Source organism: Anabrus simplex, chromosome 1, assembly GCF_040414725.1.
Source record: "Anabrus simplex isolate iqAnaSimp1 chromosome 1, ASM4041472v1, whole genome shotgun sequence".
Taxonomy (NCBI): Eukaryota; Metazoa; Arthropoda; class Insecta; order Orthoptera; family Tettigoniidae; genus Anabrus; species Anabrus simplex.
The window spans coordinates 3,678,223-3,703,363 of NC_090265.1; positions in this window are offsets into that span (position 1 = coordinate 3,678,223).

Below are 25,141 nucleotides of genomic sequence, written 5' to 3' on the forward strand. Positions count from 1 at the left end.
AAGGAAAGATCTTCATTTGGGTAATCACATAAATGGGATTGTAAATAAAGGGTACAGATCTCTGCACATGGTTATGAGGGTGTTTAGGGGTTGTAGTAAGGATATAAAGGAGAGGGCATATAAGTCTCTGGTAAGACCCCAACTAGATTATGGTTCCGGTGTATGGGACCCTCACCAGGATTACCTGATTTAAGAACTGGAAAAAATCCAAAGAAAATCAGCTCGATTTTTTCTGGGTGATTTCCGACAAAAGAGTAGCGTTACAAAAATGTTGCAATGTTTGGGTTGGGAAGAATTGAGTGAAAGAAGAAGAGCTGCTCGACTAAGTGGTATGTTCCGAGCTGTCAGCGGAGAGATGGCATGGAATGACATTAGTAGACGAATAAGTTTGAGTGGCGTTTATAAAAGTAGGAAAGATCACGATATGAAGATAATATTTGAATTCAAGAGGACAAACTTAGGCAAATATTCATTTTTAAGAAGGGGAGTTAGTGATTGGAATAACTTACCCAGGGAGATGTTCAATAAATTTCCAATTTCTTTGCGATAATTTAGGAAAAGGCTAGGAGAACAACAGATAGGGAATCTGCAACCTGGGCGACTGCCCTAAATGCAGATCAGTATTGATTGTTTGATTGATTGATTGATTGATTGGTTGATTGATTGATTGATTGATTGATTGATTGATTGATTGATTGATTGATTGATTGATTGATTGATTGATTGATTGATTGATTGATTGATTGATTGATTGATTGATTGATTGATTGATTGATTGATTGATTGATTGAACTTATTTGCCATTCGTTGGTCATGCTTCCTGTCGTTCGCATTGCCTTCATAATTGACATTTGGTAAATTAAGATCACCCTCTACAATCACGTTCCTTTCCTTATCGTTTCCCATATAGTTGATTATCTTATCAAATAATTCTGAATCAGCATCTGCGCTACCCTTTCCTGGTCTGTACACTCCAAAGACATCAAGTTGCATATTATCTTTAGAGATGAGCCTACCCCTAGAATTTCGTGTTTGTAATCTTCAACTTTTTCGTATCTTACAAATTCTTCTTCCACAAGAATGAATACCCCCCCCCCCTCTTACCATTCCTATCCTATATCTACGATACACCCTCTAGTTCCGTGAGAAAATTTCTGCATCCATTATATCATATCTCAGCCATGATTCAACTCCTATTACAATATCTGGTAAATACATATCTATTGTTTGTTTGTTTGTCCAACCCTTGTCCCGTTTCCCTACGGGGTCGGGTATGAGGTGAGATGAATTTGTCGTGGCGGTTTTTTATGACCGGATGCCCTTCCTGACGTCAACCTCATCAGAGGAGTTAATGAGAGATGAAATGAATGACGTGATATATGATAGTAGGGAGAGGGTGAAACCCGGTGCCGGCACATAGCCTACTCCTGTCGAATAGCACCAAGGGGTCTGCTCAAGGCTTCACGTCCCCATCCGACGGATGAATCACCATCAACAGCGTCATATGCCCTCACTCCATATGAGCACTGCGGAGAGCTTTGGAATTTAATCCAGGCTTTTGGCACGCAAACTAGTGATTAGAAATTGTATACCACCACCTCCCCTACCCTGCCGGCCAACATTCTGATGGTGAAATTTTTTTCGACCAACGGGACTCGAACCGGCTAACCTCGGTGTTAGACCGTTTTTAGACTTCAGCGCCTTAACGATCATGGCCATTACTTAATTCTATTCCTTTCTTTACAATACTTCTACAGTTGAGTACTAACATTTGTATGTCATCCCTACTTGATTTCCAGTTCCATGTTCCCTTAACACCGCTCCCTAGGCCACCGTGTTTCGCTGAGTGCACCTCCCTATAACCCTTCTAAACAAATTTCCTAACTTATATGTACCACTGCGGTTTAAGTGAAGGCCATTTGAGCGCAGATCCCTATCTCCTACCCACCCATTAGGATCTAGAAATTTCACTCCCAGTTTCCCACATACCTACTCCATAGTGTCATTTAAATCCCCAATCACCTTCCAGTCAGTGTCCCTCCTACACGTTATTCCACTGATAACAATCTCCGCTTCCTTAAACTACATCCGTGCTGCATTTACCAGATCCCACACATCCCCAACTATGTTGGTACATACACCTGCTTGTCTTACGTTGTTAGTACCAACGTGAAACACTACCACCTTCTCCTTTCCCTGCTCCTTCTCTTCTACTTTCCTCAACATCTGCCTTAACCTAATTCCTGGATAACACTCTACCCTGGTACCCTTCCCTCGACACACTTTCCCGTCATGTCTAACGATAGAATCTCCCATGACCAGAGCCTCAACCCTACCCACCCATTTGATCCCCTCCCCTCCTGGTCAATCCTATCTTTCCTGACAGCTGCAGTAGCTATTTCCTCCTCCCTTTTCTCCATCCCATGACCCTGTTCCACCTGCCTTTTCATATCCACTACTCCACATTTCCCTTTCCTACCTCTTCCCTTTCTCCTATCTCCACACTTCTCGCTACATTTACCTGTTCCTCAACTCCCCTTGGTTGTTCTACCTGCAGTGACTCGTACCGACACCTGTCCTGAATTTTGATCCTGGATGGAGCCCTAAGCCTGCAATCTCCTTCCCCTTAAAACATTAGACCACCTGTCTTCCACAATTCCCCCCTTTCCTTCACATCCGTCTATTACACCTGCTGTATCCTGAACATTGTTTAGAGGCTTACTTTCCTTCCTGTCCTCTGAGATAATCCTGATTATCTCCCTCAAGCACTCCAACTCCTCCTTCATACTCCTTAATGCCTGGCCACACCCACAGTTCCTACACTCGCACTGCTTAGCCATTTTTTACTAAATAATGAAAAGAAAAGGAAAAATAAGATAGCTTATTCTGTGAAAAATAAAAATGAAAGGAAAGAAATATTGTCTAGTTTAGTTCACAAAGATCACAGGACAGTAAATTAATATAGGCTACTGTTACAATACAATACTACTTAATTGTACTATTTTTATTCCTACAACACGCTAACACGATGAAAATTTCTGTTAATTACTGGAAACAGAGAATAATACACAAGAATTACACAATTCTTACTGCAGTTAAGTCTACCCTAATTACAAAAAACAGAATTTTAGTAAGAGAGTTACTACAGATACCTCAGAAACTGTACTATACTACACAAATATTTCACAGTAATAGAATAAACACACTACTTTCTAATAAGATGCAATAATACACTACAATAATCTTAAACTACGTTCAGACTAAATATAGATACTATAATACACTACAATAATTTTAAATTCTATTTACAACAAGCTATTACCAAGCAAAAACAGAAAAGATACAGAAAATAAAATTACCATTAAAGTTCGAGATTCGCAAAACTACTCATAATTATAGAAAAGGCACTCTAATTTCTAATAAGTTACTATACCACTGCAATAATGTTAAAACTACGTTCAGACGTATCCTAGCTTCTTACTAAGCACAAATAGAAATGAAAATTCCAATTAGGCCTAAATTTAGATATTCCGAAGAACTTCATTATACCTAGTAGAAAGAGGAATTTTGTTAATGCTAACAACCAGCACGTGAACATACCAGCACTCCCTAACCACAGGCTGAAATCAGCGCCTTCACTAGCACTAGGTCACGTCGAGGCGCTTCAAAACAATGAAAGAATTGCACATCGAATGGATGCATATGCTAGTATACATATTACAAGTTGCTTAATGCCGCGCCGACAGATATATTTTGTTATGGCAACGATGGAAAATCAATACTTCATGTTGTATTCTAACATGAGGGTATAAAAAAGCATTTCGGCGTAACAGTACGGTTATACGACCTGGCCAATCACAACCCATTCTAGCAGTGTGTGTGTTTCCGTGGCCGCTTTTATTCTCATAATCCTCTCCCTTTGGTGATGGTGACGACTAGTTTGTTTACATATGGATAATAATCACTACGTCACAGTTTCTGGGTCAAAGCGTACAAATGGTTTCTACATATTCAGTTTTGTCCGACGTGTGTTTAATGTTTTAAAGGGGAACAATCATCGTGTCTGAGCACTAATGGGAGGGAAAAAATGGAAGAGTTCCAACACTAAAGATTTTAAAATTTTGTCATTATGTAACAGAAGGGAGATAGTAATCGATTTTCCAATTCCTTCATGAGTTTATGCGAAGGTACATGTTCAATTCAAACGTTCAATTCGGCATGTTAATGTGATATTCTTCTACGGAAGCTCGTGGCAGTAACATGATGTGCGATAAAGCTTAAAAAAGTGGGGACAGAGTTTATTGACGGTACAGTTCCTGGTCCGAAGTTGTGCGTAATACTCCCCCCTTCTCGGTTACATATTGTTGTTAATCTGAAACCTGGAGTGGCAATATGATTGACGACTCATGAAACCAAGCGTTGACCATAACGTCTTTTATCAACTGTTCTATCGAAAAGACTAAAATGGCTTTCTACGTAAACCCTTGACATGACAGCCTGTAAAACAGTTCATTAATGATATCTCCCTCATTAATCCTCGTATAGAAATGACGCAAATGAGAAAAAAACAATTAGAAATTGATTTCCATTAAAGCATGTCGATTTCCACTAAGTTTGGTTGTGTACATTTTGTGGGAGTACAAAATCACGTTTGCGGTTTCGTATTAACCCCCAGTCAGTTCAGGGATTTAGAAACAAGACTGGTCCTAAAACCTACCCAAGGACAGGTGGATTCTAGATATGAAGATTCGTATAAATATATCCAATAGTTTTCAAATTATAAGAACTCAGACAAACAAACAGACACCAAAGCTTAAAAATATGCAGATGGTCATTATTACACCTGAAACGGATGACTTTCTCAAAAATATTCAATGTACAGACACACGGTCGTTACAGTTTTACAGTTTTTATACTGGTTTATTGGTTCTTCGTTAGGTTTGTATGGACATTCCCCATTGCAAGTGAAGTAGGAAAGAATTTTCCGATGTCCTCGACGGCCACCATCGATCTGTTGGCTTTTTATGTAATTGGCTAGAAATGAGTTACTCATGACCTGAGCCTGGGCAATAAATACAGCGCTCCCGGGAGGAAACAGGAACATCGTGTTCTCATTTGTCTTACATCTATTTTGAGCTCCATTTCCCGCGCTTATTAAGGGCCATCCCCGAGGACATTGTAAGAAATCTTTCTAAATATTCATTCAGGATCGTTTATATCTTTGATATCATTGCTTTTGATCGGCCAGTTCCACTGCTTCTGCTTATATCATGTGCACAGTCACAGGCGTATTTTAAATGACCGACATTTTCGGAAATATTACCGATTTCTCGAAGAACGAGCGAGTTGGAGGTGCGGTTAGGGTCGCTCAAATGTGAGCTAGCATTCGGGAGATGGAGGGTTCGAATTCCACCATCAATAACCCCGATGTTTTTTCCCAGGTTTCACATTTTAACACGAGGCAAATGTTCGTTATTTTCCTTTACCCAGGAATGGAAACGTGTGGCATACAGGGCCCCAGAGAAATTTCTTTTCGCTACCATTTTATGGTGATACAGGCTGTGTGCGCCACATAACATGACTTTTTTCTAAGGGAGTCAGCATTCGAATACAATGATTGGTTACTGTGCAGAGTTTTGCTTCCGTTTCCCACGTTTCTGTTCACGTTAGTTTATTGTTCTTCAAGAATTTTCTGATTTGTAAGTCTGTCCTTTTTTCATCGTCGACGATCACCGTAGGCTTTTGTACCTTGAAAGATCTTCATTCTGTTCAATAAAAGTTAAATAAAACATTTAACACTATAACATAACTGAAAAAGTACACATTACTAGACAAAGAATGACATGTTTCGTTCTAAAAGAACATCACATCACTTTAAATCTGTACATATATGTACAGTACCGTATTATTTACTTGCGTAAACTTACTAACACTCAAAGAAATGTTTATCCCCCTAATCGATACTTCTATTTACCTTTGCAATTTTATAAAATAATTAATATTACTGTATATGTTTCGACTGCTTTGCAGTCATCATCAGCTGTTTTCACATAAGCTTGGGTGTAAATCAAGTAAAAGTATGCAAAATATATGTTCTCGTATTAGCCTTAATAATTTATCATGGGAAACCTAAACATTTGTGTATATTGGGGCAGGATGGTGGTAGTGTAGGGGGGAGGGATGTGTTTGAGGGGTGGGGAAGAATGCTTAAAATGTGATTAATAAACTGTCCTTAACTAAGACATTGTTAAATTCTCTTCTTCCAATAAGAAGATAAAAACGTGTTTGAGTGTCCTTTTTTAGCTTCTGCTAGGAAGCGTATTTGATAAACGCTGTTTAACGTTTCACCAACTAACAACTTAATATGTTATCGAAGTTAAAGACCTTTATATCTTCTTATTTGAAGAAGAGAATTTAACAATATTTAAGTTAAGGACTAGTTATTAATCACTTTTTAAGCATTCTTACCCAACTCTCCAACACCCCTCCCTCACTACCACCATCCTCTCCCAATGGACAACATTTTTTAAAGTTTCCGATGAAAAATCATTAATGCTAATACGACAACATATATTGTGCATACGTTTACCTTATCTACACCTAAGCCTACGTAAATGTAGCTTATGATGACTGCAAAGCAGTCAAAACATGTACAATTAGTGATTTTATAAAATTGCCAAAGGCAAATAAAGGTATCTATTAGCTGGGTAAATACGAGGGTGGGAACTTAAATAGTGAGTTTAATTTTTTATTGTGTAGTGTGGTGATTATATTTTTTAAACTGTGTTTACAACTCTTAGAATTTATGACATGCTTTTGCGCATTTTTGTACTTCGAGCAGAAATTTTCTGCAAACAAAAACAAATATAACGACTGGCTCAAAGTGTTATTTCGCTGTAACTTCGTCCTAAACAAGAATTTTTTATTTATGCGCTAATTCGTTTTTTAATGGTGTAGTGATTTGCTTTTCTTTAATTGTGTTTGGAAATATTCGAATATGTATTGTTGTGTGCCTTTTTGTATTTCGAACAAGAAAAAAGAGCAAAGGGACACTATCATTCCACGAATTATCTATAGACCAGGGCAAAACTACGGAGTAGCTCAAAGCAGTTAGCACTTGCATCTTACTTTTCCGTCTCTATTTCGGGTATTTATCTTCTTCGTTTTTTCTTTCTTAATATGTTTACCCCTCCAGGGTTCGCTTTTCCCTAGGACTCAGTGAGAGATCCTACCTCTACCACCCCAAGGGTAGTGTCCTGGAGTGTGGGACTTCGGGTCGGGGGATACAACTGGGAAGGATAACCAGTACCTCTCCCAGGCGGCCGCAACAGCTATGCTGAATAGGGTCCTTGTGTTCGGGATGGGAAGATTGGAAGGGATAGACAAGGAGGAGGGAAGGAAGCGGCCCTGGCCTTATGTTAGGTACCATCCCCGCATTTGCCTGGAGGAGAAGTGGAAACCTATGGAAAACCACCTCGAGGATGGATGAGGTGGAAATCGATTCCCCCTCTATTCAGATGACCTCCCAAGGCTGAGTGGACCACCTTCCAGCCCTCGTACCACTTTTAAAATTTCGTGGCAGAGCCAGGAATCGAACCCGGGCCTCCGGGGATGGCAGCTGATCACGCTAATCGGGTATTTTTTACCCCTAAATCTTTTCATTGAATAATCTTTTAGCCGGAGTCGTATTTGCAATATGACAGCAACAAAACATATTTTTATCCAAGATAACCTGAACTTTAACATTTAAACACTGACAAGTAAGAACCAATACTTTTATGACGGTAAAGCCAACGCATGAAGTGTTGTTACCTAAGCAATGAACAATTTACAACGTATTTACTCAAAATACTTTTCTTACACTGAATTTTTATTTAAAATTTTTCTTCTACTCTTCTTGCTATTTGTTTTACGTGGCACCGACACAGATAGGTCTTATGGTGACGGTGGAATAAGAAATGGCTAGGAGTGGGAAGGAATCGGCCGTGGCCTTAATTAAGGTACAGCCTGATGTGAATTAGGAAACCACGGAAAAGCATCCTCAGGGCTGCCGACAGTGGGGTTTGAACCCACTATCTCCCGGATGCAAGCTCACAGCTGCGTACCCTTAACCGCACGGCCAACTCGCCCGGTATTTAAAATTCTAGTGAAATATATGAATGAAATGTAATCTGAAACTATATATATTGAATTTAAAATTTAAACGTGTTTGAGTCAAAATACTTATGTTATCTATAAAACAAATATAGAAAAATGTAGGATTTTTGTGTTTTGTCCAGCCCTTTTCCTAAGAGCAGCACTTGAAGAATTTTAAAACTCTAATTGAACAAATACTCTTGTTAATCTCCAGGTTAACGTCAAAAGACAAAAGTATTGTGGGAAGTTCTGCTATGTATCTAAATGCCATGATAATAAAAGCGATTGCTATTATTGTTCAGTCAAGGAACGTCATTTGGGCTACTCCATTCCTCCGCAGTTTCACTTCACGACGTTATTTTGGCACATATCAATGAAAGTAGCCTCTAGGATTAATCATTTTAACAGTATTAGTCAATGTAACATACTACTTTATTCCCTAAATTAAGATAAATCAGCAATCAGAGTCAATATCAGAACGTCAACTGGACTACTCCATCTCGCCGCAGTTTCATTTCAAGACATTATTTTGGCAAATATCAACAAGAGTAACCTTTAATATTAATTATTTTAACAGTATTAACCTATGTAACATTCTCAATAAATCTAAATTACGATAAATCAGCAATCAAAGTCAATATCTTTCCCACAGACAGGTCGCCAGCGCCACGTGTCGAGTTGTGTAACTACTCCGATTACAGTGAGTGGACCCGATAGTCAAGGCCGATAAGGAGCTAGCTAGAGGGACGCATCAAGTAGGCTGTGCACACATTTTCAAGTCCGCCTCTGTCGTGTAGTGGTTAGTATGGCTTCGATTGTTGGCTCTGTCAAGAAATTTGAACACTGGTACGAGGAATGAAGCGGGGTCTTCTCAGCCTCGGGAAGTCAACCGAGTAGAGGGGAGGTTCTATTCCCTACTCAGCCATCCTCGAAGTGGTTTCTCACTTATTCTCCAGGAAAATGCCGCTACAGTACCTGATTTAAAACTGTGGTCGCTACCTTCCCAGTTCTATCCCCTTCCCCTCCTTCGATCGCCGAAACGTTTCCATGTGTTGTTGCGAAGTTAAACAATTTAAAGAAAAGATTTCTCGAAAACACTGTACGGCCGCGTGAAGATTCGATGAAGTCTTTTTGATTATGCATAATTTTATGTTGTATCTATTTCTCTATTCGTTGTTCGCCTTCCCTTCTCAAACGTCGGCTCGTTGCCTAGCATTTTCCAGCTTCGTGCTCTCATTATTATTCTGACAGCTGAATTGTTCCTTCCGAAACCCTGGTTACGAGCATTCGAGTGTAAGTCCTTTTTGAGTGTACGTTGTGCTTCTGGCAGCGACTGGCTGCTGCGTGTGTGTGGCTCGTCCTCTTTGCAAGTATCATTTACTTATTTATTTCATTTACTTTTTTATTTATTTTAGCAGTGGCAAAGTTAGGGCTCGTGGCCTTTTCTTACACTTGTGTTGTTATTTAAGTCATCAGTCTATCGACTGGTTTGATGCAGCCCTCCATGCCACGCTATCCTGGGATAAACTTTGCATTTCTACGTTTGTATTGTATGTGCTCTAATCTGCTTGTCATATTTATACCTTGGTCTACCCCTACCGGTTTTACCAACTACACTTCACTCAGAAACCAACTGAACAAGTCCTGCTTCTCGTCAAGATCTCCTCTCACCAATTCGATTCAGTAACTCTTCATTCGTGATTCTATCTACCTATCTCACCTTCAACATTTTCCTGAAACACCACATTTCAAAAGCTTATATTATCTTTCTTTCTGAGCTAGTTATCGTCCATGTTCCACTTCCGTACAATGCCACGCTCCAATCGAAAGTCTTCAAAACCGTCTTTCTAATTCGTATGTCAATGATCGAAGTGAGCAAAATTCTCTTCCTAAGGAGAACTTTCCTTGCTTGTGCTAGTGTGGATTTGCTGTCCTTACGTCTGCCATGGTTAGTTATTTTACTTCCCAAGTAAAAATATGCATCTGCTTCATTTAAGACCTCATTTCCTAAGATAATATTTCCTGCATCACCTGCCTTTGTTCAACTGCACTCCATTACTTCTGTTTTGTACTTATTTATTTTCATCTTTCACTCCTTCCCCAAGACTCCGTCCATTCCATTGAGCACTTTCCCCAGATCTTGTGCAGTCTCAGACAAAGTAACAGTATCATCGACAAATTTCAGAGTTTTGATTTCCTCTCCTTGGATTGTGTTTCCCTTTCCAAATTCCTCTTTGATTTCCTTTACCACCCGTTCTATATAAACATTGTAAAGGAGGGGAACAAACTACAGTCTTGCCTCACTCCATTCTGTATTGTTGCTTCCTTTTACACAGCCCTTGATTCTTATCACCTAACCACGTAAATTACAGGATATTGCACATACGGGAGGATTGTACTTTTTTATTATAAAATCGAAGACAAACAGTTTTGGAGAATATATACTGAAGATAATAAAAACTAAGTTCAACAAGTAAAAGAAAAGGAATCCGGAGAATGAATGTAAAAAGAAAGATAATATTCATAATGAAAAACAAATAAAATAGAAACTGAAAACGATAAATTTTTTATCTGTACATTGCTCAGAATTTAAAAAGAATGGTATTTCTGTATCGGCCGTGTCCACAGTAACAAGGAAATGCACTTTTTAATCTTCCGTAATTTGTGTCCGTCTATCTGTATGTCTCTCTGTCTGTCTATCTGTCTCTCTGTATGTATATAATACGCACTCGCATCACGAGAAAATGGCTGAAGAGAATTTAATACAAATCGGTACGTACATTCGGGGAATGAGCCACTACAATCTGAGCTATAAATCATTTTATTCATACTTTGTGAAATGTTAGTTTAGCAGAAGGCCTAAAATTTAATTATCACATGTTTATGTTGTTAGTGGTCCTATAGATAAATAATACACAACTAAATTTACATAGAATTAAATTTCCGATCGTTTGCGTCCTATACATTTTTACCGTACCGCCTATGATAACAGAGATATTCATGAATTTGTATTTTTTTCTTTTTGGTAAGTCCATATCAACGCCGAGCCACTACAAAATAGGTAAACAGAATTTAGTAAAACATCGATACGTAGAATCGGGGAATAAGAAACTACACTCTGGGGTATAAATTCATTTTATTTACCCACTTGGCTCAGGGTATTTGCAGGGGTTAGACAAGACTGTAATATTTCACTTTTGCCATTCGTAGTTTACATGGTTCATCTGCTGAGAGGTATAAAATGGCAGGGAGGGATTCAGTTAGGTGGAAATGTAGTAAGCAGTCCGCCCTACGCTAACGATGGCAGATTGTGCCGGAAGCCTGCAGTCTAATGTCTTGGAACTTAAAAATAGGTGTAATGAGTACGGTATCAAAATGAGCATTTCGAAGACTAAATTGATGTCAGTAGGTAAGAAATTCAACAGAATTGAATGTCAGATTGGTGATACTAAGCTGGAACAGGTCGATAATTTCAAGTATTTTGGATGTGTGTTCTCCCAGGATGGTAATATAGTAAGTGAGATCGAATCAAGGTGGTGTAAAGCTAATGCAGTGAGCTCGCAGTTGGGATCAGCAGTGTTCTGCAAGCAGGAAGTGAAATAATATTTACATCGGTCTGCATTCAGACCAACTTTGCTTTACGGGAGCGAAAGCTGGGTGGACTCATGATATCTTATTCTTAAGTTAGAAGTAACAGACATGAAAGTAGTGGGAAAGATTGCTGGTACAAACAGGTGGGAACAATGGCAGGAGGGTACTCGGAATGAGGACATAAAGTCCAAGTTAGGAATGAACTCGAAGGATGAAGCTGTACGCATAAAGCTGCTTCGGCAGTGGGGTCATGTGAGGCAAATGGAGGAGGATAGGTTACCTAGGAGAATAATGGACTCTGTTATGGGGGGTAAGAGAAGCAGAGATAGAGACCAAGACGACGATGGTTAGACTCAGTTTCTAAAGATTTAAAGATAAGGGGTATAGAACTAAATGAGGTCACAGCACTAGTTGCTAATGGAGGATTGTGGCGACGTTTAGTAAATTCACAGAGGCTTGCGGACTGAACGCTGAAAGGCATGACGGTCTATAGTTTAATGATAATGTATGTTTGTATGTATGTATAAAATGGTAGTTTAGGGGAAGGCTCCTAAAATGTAATGTTTAAATACCTATGTTATCGGTCTTATCGAAAAGTACTACATAACAAAAGTTATAGACAATACCATTTCCGAGCATTTATGTTTTATTGAGTTTTATCATACCGACTATGATAAGAGTGATATTTCAGAGTCGGAAGAAAAGAAAATGTGAAAGCCTACAGTAAAGATGGGTCATAAAATTGATCAACAATAACATTCTACTGACCAGTGTTTGTTGTGGTTGGCTGTGATGTTCTTTATCACTTGTGCTGCCACTGATCTCCGATACTGCTACGTACCGAGTATAAAGGCTGCCTAAATATTGGCGGGAAGTAGCTGAGGAATTAGATAACTTTCTTCTTTGGCATGCCATTCCTCTGGTTCATACATTTTCTGATACTGCTGGTACGAAACACACTGGTTCATCATAGTATTCCAGCTGTTCGATCCCTACTCTGAGGCGCTTTCTCTATAGAGTAATAAATAAGTTACAAGATTGTGAGCAACTGCAAAATGACCAGGATAGTGTTGTGAGATGGACAGTAGGCAATGGCATGATGATAAACTGGATTAAAAGTCAGGTTGTGAGTTTCACAAATAGGACAAGTCCTCTGAGTTTTAGTTACTGCGTTGATGGGGTGAAAGTTCCTTTTGGGGATCATGGTAAGTATCTAGGAAAGATCTTCATTGGGGTAATCACATAAATGGAATTGTAAATAAAAGGTACAGATCTCTGCCTTGGTTATGAGGGTGCTTAGGGGTTGTAGTAAGGATGTAAAGGAGAGGGCATACAAGTCTCTAGTAAGACCCCAACTAGAGTATGGTTCCGGTGTACGGAACCCTCACTAGGATTACCTGATTCAAGAAATGGAAAAAATCCAAAGAAAAGCAGCTCGATTTGTTCTGGGTGATTTACGACAAAAGGATAGCGTTACAAAAATGTTGCAAAGTTTGGGCTGGGAAGAACTGGGAGAAAGGAGACGAACTGCTTGACTGAGTGGTATGTTCCAAGCTGTCAGTGGAGAAATGGCTTGGAATGACATTAGTAGACGAATAAGTTTGAGTGCCGTCTTTAAAAGTAGTAAGAAGATGAAGATAAAGTTGGAATACAAGGGCACTGAAGTAGCTGAGGAATTAGAAAACTTTCTTCTTTAGCATGCCATTCCTCTAGTTCATAAATTTTCTGATACTGCTGGTACGAAACACACTGGTTCATCATAGTATTCCAGCTAGTCGGTCCCTACTCTGAGGCGCTTTCTCTATAGAGTAATAAATAAGTTACAAGGTTGTGCGCAACTGCAAAATGACCTCGATAGTGTTGTGAGATAGACAGTAGGCAATGGGGCAAATATTCATTTATAGGGCAAATATTAATTTATAGAAATGGGAGTTAGGGACTGGAATAACTTACCATGGGAGATGTTCAATAAATTTCCAATGTCACTGAAATCATTTAAGAAAAGGCAAGAAAAATAACAGATAAGGAATCTGCCCTAAATGCAGATCAGTATTGATTGATGAGCAGTGTACTCAATTAATGAAATAATGGTAGGGAGGAATGAAAACATTTAATAATAGTAGTAGAGGAGTGTTCACGGCTATCTCCATCCTGGTCATTCCAGCTCTGGGACTTTAGAGTGTTAGGTCGGCAGCGTAGCCCTATTCGCTAAAAGTGAGAAAATGTGTAGCTCTTCATTTCGTCGAGTACTTCATATGATGGCATTGCGTTAAATCGCGGCATCCCTACTGACGTCATTGTAATGACCTATGTTGATTTCAGTTGGGAAAACCACTGAGACGGTCCTTCTGAGGATCTAAAGAGGCAGATGGGGAGTGTTTGCCATTATAATGAAAACTCTCCAAATTGATTGTGACCTATGGTAGGTAAGAGGGTCTTCTATTACATCGAAAATTGCCTGACCCCCATTTTCACGTGACGAAAAACGTATGGTAACTTCCACGTCGTTTTTGTAGGGTAACGTTGAGAGCTGTGCAATTTAATACAATCTTACTCACAACGTGTACACTACTTAACCTAGAATTATGTATGCAGTGTAGAGTTCCATAGCGAAACACGGGTACATCAGTTAGTACATAATAAGGTAAGGGAAGGAACAAGTATAACAATAGACACTGATCTACGTACATGGGCTAAAAGCTAAATATTATCTACATTTACAGCATAATAATAAAAATATCATTAACTTAATATTCATTTTAAGGAACAACAGGGGTCTAAGTGCATCCGGGTGATAGTGCGTTCGAACCCCACTGTCGGCAGCCCTGAAAATGGTTTTCCGTGTTTTCCCGTTTTCACAGCAGGCAAATCCTGTGGGTGTACCTTAATTAAGGCCACGGCCAATTTCTTCCCATTTTTAAGCTTTTTCTATCCCATCATCGCCATAAGACCTGTCTGTGTCGGTGCGATGTAAAGCAAAATTTAATAAATATAATAATTAGAAAGACTAAGCTACTAACCAACATACCACAATCATATAACCTATCATTTGAAAGAAAATTAGGTGGAATATCAGTCTAGTACTTGTTCGGGGCAGTCTTCTCCTGTTGCTGAATCTTCCTTAAGAATATTATTTCTCTTCATATTTACGCGCTTGGGCTGCGTTCAGAACTCAGAGGAGTTTCAGTTGTATTTACTTTGCTGCCTTGGATCAGTGGTAGAGTGTCGGCCTCTGGTTCCCAAGATAGCGGGTGCAAACTCGACAGAGGTAGTCGGATTTTTGAAGGGCGGAATAAACTCCATTCGACACTTCATGTCGTACGATGTCGGCATGTAAAAGATCTCTGGTGACACATTTTGTGTTTACCCGACAAAATTCATTAAATCTCAGCCATGGACGCATAATAGAGTTTCGGTTTACCCAGTCTGCCATCTAGTGTGCCTAGAGTAATACGGAACGTCGAAATTAACGAGCAGACAGCCAGATGGCGTCAAACTGAAATGTCTGCACATGGTAGCTGAGGCCATACGATTATTATTATTATTATTATTATTATTATTATTATTATTATTATTATTATTATTATTATTATTATTATTATTATTATTATTATTATTATTGCTTTGCTGTTTTGTATCTCAGCAGTTCAACTTATGTCTCTTATAACATTTGCTATTAAGTTTTGTAATTACGTTTTTGTTTATATGCCCACTCAAATTACATTTGGTAAAACAGCTTTATGTTTGTTTTTCCTATTGAGTCACCTCCGTTTATTCCTCTGGTCATTTTCATCGTGCGGTCCTCATGCTGCATACCTTCGGCAAGTTCAAATTTATGTTTCCCCTTAAACACAAAACGGCCGAGAGGATTCGTCGTGCTGACCATACGACACCTCGTAATCTGCAAGCCTTCGGGCTGAGCAGCGGTCGCTTTGTAGGCCAAGGCCCTTCAAAGGCTGTAGTGCCATGGGGTTTGGTTTGGTTTTGGTTTTTTTCTTAAACACAAAAATAGTTTTTGGTTGAAATGCTAGCTACGCCAATTCTTGTTTACTGTGATACAGTAAACTGCACTGACGAACATCTACAGAAGTTACAGTGCTCGCAGAAAGCTAGTGTGACGTTCATCTGCAAACGTAAATACACAAACCATGTCACATTGAACTCGGCTGGCTCCAACTACAACTCAGACGTAATCTTCACCACCTAACGTTACTGCAACAAACGCTGAATCTCAATTCTCCTCCTACCAAGCCCCAGGAGCTCTGAACTTAGGAGCGTGGGTTGGCGACCACGAGTCCCTGAACTGGATCCTGCCATTGCTTCCACTTACTTGTTCCAGGCTCCTCACTTTCATCTATCCTATCCGACCTCTTTTGGTCAACTCTTGATATTTTCAGACCCCGACGGTATTACGTATGGAGGACTAGGGAGTCATTCATTTTCATGCCCTTCGTGGCCCTTGTCTTCCTTGGCCGATACCTTAATTTTTCGAAGTGTCGGACCCCTTCCATTTTTTCTCTCTGATTAGTGTTATATAGAGAATGGTTGCCCAGTTATACTTCCTCTTGAAACAATAATCACCACCACCACCACTCTCCTCCTACCATACGTAATCCCTCTTTACACCACGAAGAAGAAACAAGAACACAGAAATTGTATATTCTTACAATACCCAAACACAAGTCCTCGGTTACTGCAATTCGTGAATGGAACAACCCGCCTTAAGACGTCAGAAGAATATCAGTGCAGAAGAAATTTACAAGTGCATGCACAAAAGGGAAAGACACACATAGCAAGGCAACAAGACATAATCACTTTCCTTGTTCCCCGTCCTCTTTGAGTTTAAATCGTCTACCTCACGTCTACTTCCTTCCCCTGCCCGTTCTCAACTTGGGTGGATTCCTACAGTACAAGAGTAAACTTTTTTCATAGATAATTATATTTTGTTTCGTAAATCTCTTTTCATTTTTACAATTTAACTGTTTGTGCATATGCTTAAAACAGTACTTACTTATTTTCTGTAATATTGTTATCTCTCCCCTTGACTTTTATAACGTTTAAGGTACAAGTGGCTATAGTTCAGCAGTTCTGCATAGATTTTAAGATAGGTTAATGACTTGTATTTAGTTATTTACCATTCCAGTGGTTGGTGGTTAAGTGTAAGACAGGTACATCTGCCCCTAACTTTGCCAGCATGAATACATCACCTATTGCCGATTCAACACATAGGAAATGGTATTTGTGTTGACCGCATGGATTTGCCTGTTTTGATGATTATATCCCTCCCGTGTTAACAAACATAATTGTTACATGTGGTCCTGAGATGCTGATAAGGTCAAGTGTGAACGAGGGGAAGCACATGCTTATTATTCATTGTGCCCATCCTCCTGCCGAGAAGATTAACTCTTGCAGAGCACCAGATATACACTTGATGTAGCGAAGTTTAGATCTAAATGTGTGTTATGTTACTAAGTGCACATTGTACAAATGTCTGGCACAATAATAATAATTTCAACACTAACGTCAAAATTCCTGGTATGTTATATACACATACATCATAATTATGCCTTTCAGCGTTCAGTCTGCAAGCCTCTGTCAATTTACCAAACGTCGCCACAATCCTCTATTTACAATTAGTGTTGTGGCCTCATTTAGTTCTATACCTCTTATCTTTAAATCGTTAGAAACGGAGTCTAGCCATCGTCTTCTTGGTTTCCCTCTACTTCTGTTACCCTCCATAACAGAGTCCATTATTCTCCTAGGTAACCTATCTTCCTTCATTCGGCTCCCGACCAAAGGCGGTTTACGCTCCAGTTTAATTCATCGAGTTCATTCGTAACTTAGCCTTTATCTCCTCAATTCACGTACCCTCCTGCCATTGTTCCCACATGTTATGTTATTAACAGGTAAATTGGAATAGACTTCAAGTCCTCTCGGAAAGATCACATCTTAAATAACTCCAAAAAATCAAAACCCATTGCGCAGATTATGATGTATCGTTTGGTCAGCAAGACCTGTTTTCTCGGCCGTTATTCTTGGCTTTCTAGACCGGGTGCTCTATCTCACTGTCACATATCTCCTCAATTGTAATCACGTAGACTGAGTGGACCTCGAGCCAGCCCTCGGATACAGGTAAGACTCACTGACCTGACTGGAAATCGAACCCGGGGCCTCTGGATATGAAGCAGGCACGCTAAAACTATTCCGCGTGGGCGGATAACTGACTGCAATAACAGGGTTCTGCAGTATCTGAACGTGAGAGGGAAGTCGGATTTCACTAACTTGGTGCTCGAAGTCCAACCCTGTTCGCAATAAGAGATCATTCATGTTAGAGTAGGCTCCATCACTGACACATTGGTTTTTTCGTGAACATTCCTCAAACTGCACTTTTAGCAGAAATACTCTTTACATTAATGCAGTTTTCTGTCTGAAAATAATGAAAATGGTAATGTGAAATTTCAGTTCAAAAGTTATACTCTGAGCCTTTTTAATCTCTCTTGTAAGCGTATACTTTTAGACTAGTTAGAATCAAGCTTCTTAGTTACCATCATCGATTTCCCGGCACCTCTTTGTATACCAGTAGCGCCATCTTCTGACTGTGTGCCTTCTTCCTGTAACTAGGAGCTTGAGAAAATCTCGTATCAAGGAAACGGCGTTCTACACATCGGTCCAGAATTAATATCCTTCAACTGGCCGGAAAACGAACTCTGAGTCTTGGAATAAGAGACAGGCACGCTTCGTCTACACCACAGGATTAGTTTATAATAATAATAATAATAATAATAATAATAATAATAATAATAATAATAATAATAATAATAATAATAATAATAATAATAATAATAATAATCTTTATAAATACAATCGGAACGACCGTGTGTCTCTTCATTGAATATTTTGGGGAAATTTCCGTACAGTTATCCGTTTCACGTGTCACAATGACCATCTGCAAATTTTTTAGCTTTGTTGTCTGCTTATCTGTTTGCTTGTCAGTGTGTTTGTCTTTTTTGTCCATAACTTGAAAACTAGTGGATATATTTCTACGAAATAATAAGGCCCATACCATTCCAAATTCCAGGAATGGGCTGGAGGTTTTTAGGGAACCAAAACAGTGATCTTACTCTCCCACAATATTTACAAGACCAACCTGACTGTCCTTGGTTGGGTTTTGGGGCCAATATTGTTTCTAAATCCCTGCACTGACTGCGGGTTTATACGAAACCGAAACCGTGATTTTGGACTCCCACAAAACATACACAACCAAACTTAATGGAATCTACCTGCCTTAACGGAAATCAATTTCTAAACCGTTTTTCCTCATGTGCATCATTTCGAAACGAGGATTAATAAGGAAGATATCATTAACGGACAGGTTTTCGGCAAAGTTCCACCGAACTTATCCAAGGAATGGGCGCGTGTAGAACGTATTTCTTATAACTAGAAAACTACTTCATGTTTAGCATCCACTTGTCCGAATGTAGGTTTTAAGGTCCATACATTTCAAATTCCCGGAATGAACTTGGGGTTTATGGGCATCCGAAATAGGGATTTTACTCTCTCACAATATTTACAAGATCAACCTGACTGGAAATCGACCAACCTTGATGGAAATCCATTTGTAAAACTTATTTTATCATGTTGATCTTTTCGGCAGGAGGATTAATAGGTGGGATAGCACGAAAGTCGGATTTGCAGGCTAAGCCCAGCGGACATAGCCCAAAAGGTGTTGTACGTGGAGCGGATTCCTTATCTATACTTGCAATTTCAAAAACTCGTATTCACTGCATGTACAGTAATTTACTTCGATATCCGTATACAATGGAGAATACCATAGTGAAGCACGGCTACTGTACCGGGAAATTATTATGGGGCCAGAGCATGGGAAGGATCTCAGATTGTGTGCGGTTACTATTCGAGCAGGTACAGAGAACGATAATTTCGCAGGGCAAATAATAGGTGGTAACTAAAATTTTTGACAATATTTATTTTCTATTCTCCAGAAAATCGCCTTGCTTTTGATTTATCAAAATTAAATTTTCATTCCATCTTTTCAGAATGCAAAAATGAAATATATGCGCTGTTATATTCTGAGACATCCACTTGATGTTAACGATGTCCAAAATGAATACCAATTTTCTGAGATCTCAAACCCCCTACAGTTCATCAAGGATCTCTTATATAGACTCAAATTCAAAATAACACTTTGTACATAGAACTTCATTTAACCACTTGTTGATTTACCAAATTTCTAGATTGCATAGGAATTAAGTCCATCACTTGTGATGCAAACCTTAAGTTTTTCTAAAAGTATTAAACATAACATTAACTCACACTTCCATTAACAATCTAATATTCAATAAATATTTTCAATCACTTGCTGAAAACTCCTACAGTTTATTTAAACCAATTATATAAGACGGTAAAATAGTGCACTTGTTTTATGGCAAGCGCTATAGTTCATCTAAGTGAAATGACTTCAATTTACGCAAACTTTGAAGAGAAACCTACAGTTCAAAATAAAACCTGAAGTATTCTTGAATAACCTCCTAAAATTATTACAAACATTAGGTTTAGAATCCACACGAAGCACTTTTCTTTGACGAATGTAGCACTGTGAATGATTGGCTGCTTTATTAAAACGTCAGTTAGTGTCTAAGTGAAATTACTCACTCAAAAATATATGAAATACACTTATATCACCTGTAATCTGCTCATAAGGTTAGATGAAGTACTGTTCTGCGGCTTGGTGGCTGAAACTTTCTGCAGCGTGCAGCCCGAACTCGAACTCGGCACCAGCAGCGTAACACGTTCCATCCCATGAAGACACCATGTCATCATCCCTCGTAGAAACCTGGAGATGACGTTCTACGTAGTGTAATATCATGACACTTCGCCAAGATTTCCGATGTTCTTTTAAACAGAAATGTTGAAACACGGAGAGTTCAATTGGCACAATACAACGAGCTGTAGGATGCTTAATTTTCATTAATGAGTTGTATTTTACACTGACATAACACTTAATGCACAGTTTATGCTCGCACTTTTGTTCTACGACATTAAATACGTGAGGCAGAATACCACAGTCTATGCTACAGTTTGAACCATAAGTCAAGTTAATGCAGTAATGACCCGAGGTCGTTTTCAAAATGGAAAGCACAGTCTCTCACTCACAGTTTATAAAACATGCATTGAACACGATTACAGTTCATAATAATCACTGATTATTTCTTAAATTCAATCGTAGAATAACTATCACTGTCCGTGAATCACTTGAGAAAATGCAATTAATATCACTCCTTTAACAGTCTCTTGAATACTAATGTTCACAGCTTAAGAGGTTTTTACGAATGAGTTTGCATGACACGAGTTCGTATGACCTAATATTGCCATAAAATGCCCTTAACATTCAGTTCGTTTCATATGGTAATAATAGAAAGTTCGAGAAAATACGTGAAAAATAGTCACATTTAGTCCTATTAATGATTGAATATTCGAATGCAATGGTATTTCAAACAGTTCGCAATAGTAAGTGTATACGAGAAAAGCGTCTCAAAATTAATGAAGTTGTCATAAATTGTAAGTTCAGTTTATCACGCAAAATTTCCTAGTATGCTGTCACTGTCAATGATCGCGACAAAGTTCAAAAATATGAGAGATTAACGAAGTCCACAATACTGTCGAATGGTAAATTAATTTCTGGTATTCTCAATTATACTTCAATGCACAGTCTCTATCGTAAAATCAGTTAGTTAAGACACTCGTTAATCTTATACGACGAAAACTCAGTCTGAGAAAACTTTACAACTTTTCACACGCCACGACGCAGTTGAAACTTCACTTACTACGACCTCGCACAAATTCAAGGTCTAGAATATAACTTTCATATCTCTCGCGAAGCGCGACGGAGCATAATGACGTCTAGTCATGATCGAGTCGTAGAGTTCAAGGCACACTGACTACACCCTCGGGTCGTCGACCTATTTATATCCGGCTGGAAGCAAGCTCTCTGAGTCAGGCAACAGAGGGGTGGTTATACTGTACATTCCAAATTTCAATTCGTCATATCTTTTAAACCACAAGGCAGATTAATCTCAAATTTGCAACGTCGTACAATAAAAATGTGAGCTACAAGATGGTGTTAGTCTCATATTTATCGGTCAAGTCGTTGAGAAGTATAATAATTATTTCTAGACGTTTCTACGGGGAGGTGAAATACATGTGGTGCTGTAGTCACTCGACCTTGCCCCCTCTCATGCTGTCTTCCACACAAAGAGCAGTAGAGACGAGAACGTTCCCTCATAGAGCTGTTCAGACATCGTAACTTAGCCGTTCTATGTCTTCCTAATTACAGTACATTTGCTAATAATAATAATAATAATAATTATAATAATAATAATTATAATAATTATAATAAAGATAGTTATTAAGAAAAATTCTTGGCCCGATTAAAGACAAAGATGAATATAGACATCGGCATACCCATGAGCTGTATACTCATGTCCAGATCTCTAACGTCGTGCGGAGAAGGAGAATTGTATTTTATGGGCACGTGCTAAGGATGAAACCCACACGATTATCGAACCAGATCTTTACCTACTTTAAATAAAGGTTTCATTGCAGCCAATGGCCATTAAATTATGTTTACATGTTTAACTACATTAAACAGAATTTGGTTAGTCCGCTCTGTCTTCTAGTACACGTCACAACATGATAAAGTCGTAAGTCTTCTGGCACAATACACATATACATTTCTCTCTCGGGGTGTAAAAAGTCTTGTTAGTACACACGCAGTAATGAAAACCATGTGTTGCTAATCTTGTCACTATGTGCTTTCATCCAACTCGTACTTCTCATAGCCTCTGTGGTGTAAAATGTTTCCTATGTATCTCCCTTCTTGGTTTGCAGCTCTGTAGATGGCACTATTAATATTTGTGTCGTAGTTCCTCTGTATAGAAGAGTTCCCTTGTAAGCAAGCAAGTCTTGAAGGAGTGAATTTGGGCAAACCTTTTACATGTAGATTGCTTTTACACTGTCAATGTCTCGAATATTTCTGTTAGTGAGAGGTTACCCTATCAATTCTAGTCCGTACGTCATTATCGGGAATATTTTTGCATGGAACAATTATTTCACAGTAAATTCAACCGAAGATGAAGGTGTCATTCATTGCTATTACGGCTGCTGCCACTCTATCCTTGATGTGTCTGGTACAAGTAATTATTTCTTATGTCTGTAATGTAATGCCCAAATATTTATAGTTGTTTGCGACTGGCATAGGTTCTCCTCCGTTTTCATAGTAAATTTTCTCTCTTAATGTTCTTCTGCCTCCCTTGCGGAAGATTGTCTGTACCATCTTCTGTCAATTAATTCTGAATTTATTGTCCTTTGCCCAAATGTTCAGCATGTTGAAAACAGCCTGTAGTGTTTCGGTTTCTTTTTGGTACGAGCACCATGTCATCTGCATACATGTATATATGTACCTCGCCGCCTTTGATTCTTATAGTGGGTATTAGGTCTGAGACCGCTATAGTGAACAGTATAGGGCCCAATGGGTCACCCTGTAGTACTCCGTTCATCTGCGTTATGGGATTCGAGATAGAGACAGTGAGGTTATCATAAGCAAGAATTTCCCGAATTATGTTCGTTAAAGTATTCAGATATCCTATTATGTTTCCTAGTTTATTTAGTAGTTTCTCCATGTTCACTACGTCGAACGAATGATAAGAAGACCCAGCCAACTTGGTTCAAAGAGGTGGAAAGGGACCTACAGGAAACGGTGATCACTTATGAAGATATACAAGAACGCAACCTACTCAAGAGGAAACTAAAAGACCACCAGGGTTTTCAAAAATGCCAAAGCTGAAGACAGGAAAGAGGTGGACGGAGAAAAGAAAAGAGCAATACGGACAACGAATGAAGGAGCACTGGGCAAAGATTAAAGCCCAGAGAAGAAATAACCTGGTTCTTATTTGGCCGATACGAACAATGAAAGAATAATAATAATAATAATAATAAAATTAATAAATTAAACGGGGATTTATCGTGGAACGCAGAGATAAGAAAGCACGTTGGGTGAATGGCCGGACAGGGGATCACTTACAGCAAAAATTTACTTTAACAAATATTGGAAATTTTATCTTTCTTCTCTTAAAACCCAGCTCCAACAATACATTGGATTTAGAAGTCCTTAATTAGGTCCATTATTAATGGCGAGAAACTCATAGTTGTTAACTTACTTATGAAAGGGAATAATTGCTCCTAACATGTACACATTACGGAGTCTCAGATGCAAATACAGAGAGGCTAGGCTCAATAAAGCGATATGTCGCTTGTTACATCCTCAATTAGAAATTACCAATTGAGTGACCCCAGTTCATAGTGTTCATACAAATGTTACAACTTTTTGGGGTTATCAACTACAAAATTTTACAATCAGGTTAAGTACTGTTTCCCAAAGGAATGTAAACGTAGGTACGTTTACCCGTAAAACAATAAAGAACATACAGGGCCATATTACCCATTCTACTAGGCCTTAAGAAGGAAAAGGGGAGATTACATCAAAACAAGCCCTTAACAAAAGGCGAGGAGTTGAAACACCAGAAATCCTTAGAAGAATGTTCTGGAAAAGGCGAGAAACTAGGTGGTTTAAGGTCAAATGACACAGGGGCTAACCCCATGCAAAAAAGGTGACTCAAATCGGAACATTTATATGCCGAGACAAATTTCCAAAATTCAGACGTTAAAAAAAATTTTCTCAATCAGCTCAAAAGTAGAAGGGAAGTGTTCCGAGGATCACCACTCGTGCTCTCTTACATTAAATATTATCCCAGTAGAGAATATACATTGAGTCCTAAGACTTCGCAGAAGGTCCTACATTTCAGCAAAACATGAAATGATTACATATTAGATTTTAAGGAAAACTGGTGAAAACATCCCCTCAAATCACACGCCGGCACAATCACATATTTAGGGAAATTCTGCCACTACCCGTAAGCTTTGGATCTTCTTCAAGCCGGCCATCCCCTGTCTCCTGCCTCCTGCCCTCTCCAACCTCCTTCAAGTTGCACTGTCAATCATAACTGGGTTCACAGTGACAACTTCTAGACTATATTAGAATCCGTAGTGCCGATAGGCTGAATTTCCATACACTCTTCTGCGTTCTGATTGGTTGTGATGGGCAGATTGCAATACGGGAGCAACCTGGTGAAGTATTGACAAATTCGGCACGTCAAAAAAGTAACCATTAAAAAATATCGTATTCACAAAGACACACAAACGAGATGCTATCAATAGTGTACACTGATTTATTTACAAATTATATACACATCAAATGAACCAACATCTTGAACCCCATGGACTGCCACGTTAGCATGTCAACCAACTACGGAACACTTTAAAAGATCACAATATGCTTTCT